Source organism: Narcine bancroftii, chromosome 5 (genome assembly GCF_036971445.1).
Source record: "Narcine bancroftii isolate sNarBan1 chromosome 5, sNarBan1.hap1, whole genome shotgun sequence".
In the NCBI taxonomy this organism is placed as follows: domain Eukaryota; kingdom Metazoa; phylum Chordata; class Chondrichthyes; order Torpediniformes; family Narcinidae; genus Narcine; species Narcine bancroftii.
This window is the reverse complement of record NC_091473.1, coordinates 234,301,616-234,307,615: the sequence shown is the minus strand read 5'-3', so window position 1 is coordinate 234,307,615 and position 6,000 is coordinate 234,301,616.

Sequence of the window (6,000 nt, the reverse complement as noted above, 5' to 3'; positions counted from 1 at the left end):
ATAGGGGTCCTGGAAAGATGAAACCATCTTTGTGGAGACTGGAGAAGGACCACTGCTGCCCTGACCCTTCAAAGAAGCTGTTGGAGCTTTGTGGTTTTCATACATATTCATACTTTCTAATCTGGATGAGGCAGAGTATATGAAAATGAGCAGAAAGATGCACTGACGGTTTTCACGTTGTCCTCATCAGTCAACTCAGAACTAAATAAAAATTATCCACAATCCCCAAGATCTGCCTTGGGAGATGGTGATATGTTCTAATCTCCTGCAAGACTCTAATATCCTCCCATCTTGATAATGGTAATTCCTTCTGAGTTTATAATTACAAGGGCAAGCCGAATATTCATTATAAACTGAGCAAGAGGAAATTTGCATAAACAATACTATTTTTCTTCGGGCCCTAAGTATGGATGTCAACATTTGAGAGGAAGTATCCAATTTTCATGAGAAAGCTTGAATTCTCTGAGAAAATCAGAAGTTTTTAATAAGGCCAGTCCTCTCACTTTGTAATATCTTCGAAAATTTTGAAGACTATTACTTTGAGCAGAGAATTAAGAAAAATCTGGTTTCTGAGGAATGAGATAAAGTCAAGGCAAAATATTGACAAAGTAATACTTCTTAAGCAATTCACAAACTGCAGTTTCTTCTCTATATTTAGAATTTGACTTTAGGCAAATCAATGAATAAACCTAATATCTTCTGCTGCGCACTAAGATGTCAATTGGCATGATCATCTGAAGAAATATCCAAGAATGATCCGACATGAAAACAGTGGCAGCACTGATGGTATAGATTAGCTATAGCTGCTGTCATAGATCTAAATCATCAAATGACCTTCACATCCTGTACAATTTATTGACCTTTGAAGAGCTTGTCAGAACTTTTAAAGTGAACAAAAAAAATCTCCAAATTAATTTCCTTATCCAACATTTAGTGGAAGGTAGTAGGATATATTCGATCTTGAAAAGTCAAACTGCATCACATCATTGGTAATCATTTTCCTCCGAGGTTCAAATTTCAACTTCAGAAGTAATTAGATGGTATTCACTCTTCTGGTACATTTCCACTGTATAATCTGCTCTCACTTCACTAAAATGTCCCCTATTGGAAAAATGTTTATTAACATTAAATCAAGATTTATTCTGGCTTTTTTTCTAAAATAATAAATGAACTTTGATTCAAATGTGCTGCTTCAAACAGAAAATGGAAACTTAAAGGGAGAAATGTGTCCACAATGTCTCTACATCCTTTTATTTATCTACAGGGTGGGGATATGACTTCTCATCCTCCACACTGGTTAGTTTGCTATGGCAGAGGACAGTTGAGAGAAAACTGTTATTCACCGCCACAAGAGTCCCAATCCCATTTGTGGACCCTTCCCAATATTAATACGTTAATATTGGGCAGTGTGAATAAATGGGATTGGGTATACATGTGGATCGAAAAAGTAAATTCATTTGCTTCCACCAAAGACACAAAATGAATTTTTATGACAATGTGGTCAGATAGCAGGCACTGATACAAGCATTAGACCAAGTTAGATTTTCTAGCAGGCAAAGAGGAATTTGTTTTCAGGACCTTAGATCCATACCTGGATTTCTTCAAGCATAATACATTACTATGCAACTGTAAAAATGCATAGGTTGAAAGTTAAACTTTGATCCATACACCTCTGACAGGAAGTGCATTGGACATCATCTCATTACACGCATGTTGTGCACACATAGAGGAGATGCCATTTTGGAATGTCTCGCTTCAACTGACACTTTCTCTTCGACAGTGGAACTTGCATTCAACAGCATGAGAAAATTCTGCCCTGCGCGATCATCATTGTCAGAGAAATTTCCTGCTGATTAGTTCCTAGTTCGTGTTTTTCTGACTTCTAGCACAATTACACATATTTTTGAATCTTTTTAAAATTTTCTCAAAGGTTTCAATAGTCTGCAAAAAATTGTCCTAAGTGGTAGTGGAAACATTAGTGACAGTCCATAAGGAAGTATCACCAGTTGGAGTTGATCCTTCAATGAATAATGAAGTGTCCTCATGGATGACTTACAGTGCACTTGGAGGGCCTCATAGAACAGAGTCATGATAAAGAAAGACCTTGCCCTTTCTTTCAGAATCCCGAATAATTCATGGTTCTTCCCTAACACTCTCTCCAGTGGAACTCTTGATAGAGGAGACTAATATTGAAAAATCTAACAAAAATTATCTTCTATATTTTGATTTTTATAAATTTTACTGTTTAACCACTTTTCATTGTTTTTCCAATGTTGGAGTTCTATTTTGATAACCAATTACTCTTTGAAGTATTAATTATATTCTATATAAGACTCTTAAATAATTTGCTCATTTTCAGGATGAATTTTATGCAATGAACTGTCTAAAAATATTAGTTGAATGCAACTTCCCAATTCCTTACTGGTTTATGGTATATAAAACATAAACATTAATTATTTCAAGCAACTTCACTTCACAATAGGTTGTATTTTATTTCCATTATGTCAACTGGTAATCAATCGCTTTGGGGACTGTGATAGGACAGATTCTATCACCAATGTGTCTATGTAGAGATGGTAGTGTAGGATGACTGTGATTGGCTGAGAGTGTAACCACACCTACTGGCAGGTCTTAAAGGATTGCTCCTAGCTAGACCAGGTCATTCTGGACTGGTCGACCTACTTGTGATATGCTCCAGTCTTTTCGTTAATAAAAGCCTTGGTTTGAATCAACGTCTTGGGTTCTTTCGACGTGCACTACAATGTTATTAACTAAAAGACTGGAGCATATCACAAGTAGGTCGACTAGTACAGATTCCATCACCAATGTGTATATGTACATATGTACAGATGGTAGTGTAGGATGACTGTGATTGGCTGAGAGTGTAGCCACACCTACTGGCAGGTCTTAAAGGATTGCTCCTAGCCAGACCAGGTCATTCTGGACTGGTCGACCTTCTTGTGATATGCTCCAGTCTTTTAGTTAATAAAAGCCTTGGTTTGGATCAACAAGTCTTTGGTTCACACCTACTGGCAGGTCTTAAAGGATTGCTCCTAGCCAGACCAGGTCATTCTGGACTGGTCGACCTACTTGTGATATGCTCCAGTCTTTTCGTTAATAAAAGCCTTGGTTTGAATCAACGTCTTTGGTTCTTTCGACATGCACTACAATGTTATTAACTAAAAGACTGGAGCATATCACAAGTAGGTCGACTAGTACAGATTCTATCACCAATGTGTATATGTAGAGATGGTAGTGTAGGATGACTGTGATTGGCTGGGAGTGTAACCACACCTACTGGCAGGTCTTAAAGGATTGCTCCTAGCTAGACCAGGTCATTCTGGACTGGTCAACCTACTTGTGATATGCTCCAGTCTTTTCGTTAATAAAAGCCTTGGTTTGAATCAACGTCTTTGGTTCTTTCGACGTGCACTACAATATTATTAACGAAAAGACTGGAGCATATCACAAGTAGGTCGACTAGTACAGATTCTATCACCAATGTGTATATGTACATATGTACAGATGGTAGTGTAGGATGACTGTGATTGGCTGAGATTGTAGCCACACCTACTGGCAGGTCTTAAAGGATTGCTCCTAGCCAGACCAGGTCATTCTGGACTGGTCGACCTTCTTGTGATATGCTCCAGTCTTTTAGTTAATAAAAGCCTTGGTTTGGATCAACAAGTCTTTGGTTCACACCTACTGGCAGGTCTTAAAGGATTGCTCCTAGCCAGACCAGGTCATTCTGGACTGGTCGACTTACTTGTGATATGCTCCAGTCTTTTCGTTAATAAAAGCCTTGGCTTGAATCAACGTCTTTGGTTCTTTCGACGTGCACTACAATGTTATTAACGAAAAGACTGGAGCATATCACAAGTAGGTCGACTAGTACAGATTCTATCACCAATGTGTATATGTAGAGATGGTAGTGTAGGATGACTGTGATTGGCTGAGAGTGTAACCACACCTACTGGCAGGTCTTAAAGGATTGCTCCTAGCCAGACCAGGTCATTCTGGACTGGTCGACCTACTTGTGATATGCTCCAGTCTTTCAGTTAATAAAAGCCTTGGTTTGGATCAACAAGTCTTTGGTTCTTTCGACATGCACTACAGAGACACATCTGCTTTTTCAGTAAATGCTAGGATAAAACCAATTGCACTTCGCTGATCTATTTTGTCTCAGAAGATACATGGTTCTTAAAGAACTGAAAATGTTTATCATTGTAAATTTGAAATCAATATCTGATGAAGGGTAAATAAATCTATGTCATTTTTTCTGCAGTTAGATTCTAAAACAATCCTTATTCAGAAGTTTTTGATTTCATAAATGTATTCCCAGTTTAACTACTGGCCCCACCATGGAAAAAGATGGGGTGAATTTGTCAAAATTGTTTTCATTTGAGGGAACAGAATTGCTTCTGTGGAGGTATTGAAATCCAATGAAAGAATTGAAATTTCCAATTTCAACTCAGTTCAACTAATTCGTTTTGATTTTTAGGTTCCATATGTGTTTATCAGTGGGTTAGATGTGAGGCACATGAAGGGCTTTCAGATATATTACACTGGACAGTGTACAAATACAAATTTGAGCCTTTAAAGGTTAGTGCCAATCACAGAACAATAGACACAGACAGATTTAATACTGCCTCACTGATTATGTAGCTGAGCGCAGTCAAGAGGACATGCTGACACGTTCTTTTCTTCACCAATGGGAAACAAAACTCTCAGCTGTCATCAAACATACATAGATGGAGGTGGCTGAAGAGCTGAGCATTGGGACCACTTTGCCAATTGAATGCATTGTAGGAATTGACCCAATCAGAGAGAAAAGTGAGTACCCCTGTGGATCTCTGTGATACAATGCCCCTCCAACAAACTTTGTCACATCAATTGCTTAATCGGGTAGTGTCAGATGTGCCATTTTTGCAATAGCTGAGAGCAGGTAAGAATCAAACCCTGTGTGCTGTAAATTGATGGCTAAGGTAATTACATAAAATATGTGCCATAGTGACAGAGTATTCTTCCACCAAACCTTAACAAGTTCTTAGCTGAGTACATGCAGGCCAGATAATAGTCAAACATACTTTCGATATCAAATTTACTGCCACCTTAAATAATGTGGCAGGTGCCCCGACCATCACAGAAGTCCTCCAGTCTAACCCAGAGAAAATTAACAGTAGAGATGCAATGTTAAGATAATTCCTGGGATGAGAGGATTATCCCATCAAGAATGACTAAAGAAGCTGTTTTTTAAAAATTCTTTGGAGGTTAGAATAATGAGGGGTGATCCAATAAAATAGATAAATTTAAATGTTTAAAATTAAAAACTAAATTAAATTTAAAAATTTTAAAATTTAGACATACAGTGCAGTAATTGGCCATTTCGGCCCACAAGCCCGTGCCGCCCAATTGCATCCAAGTGACCTACACCTCAGTACTTTTTGAGTAGTGGTAGGAATCTGTAGCCCCAGAGAAAACCCATGCAGTCGCTGGGAGAGCGTACAAACTCCTTACAGACTGTGCAAAATTTGAACCCCAATTCCGATTGTTGCTGATGTAACAGTGTTCCGGTATCCATTATGCAAACCATGCCACCTGAAGATCTTAAGATCCTAAAGAGCTTTGACATGGTAGACATTGAGATGTTTCCACCAGTGGTAGAAAGTGGAATAAAGGGCCATAGGTACAAAATAAGGGCAGTAATTAAATTTTAAAGTTTTTTTTAATTTACAGCTCAGTATATGGCACTGAAACCCATGCTGTCCAATTACACTCAAATTAATCTGCAGCCCTGTGAGTTTTGAATTTGTGGTATTCAATGCCTTGGAAGTTTGCAGATGCTGGATTTCTGGAAGTATTTAAAGAGATGATAAATACATTTTTGAAACATTGTCGAATTGGAAGCAAAATGGAATGGGCTCAGAAAGTGGCCTGAGGCAGATCAGGGCTGATTATATTGAATGGTGGGATAGGCTTGATGGGCAGAGTGAACTACTC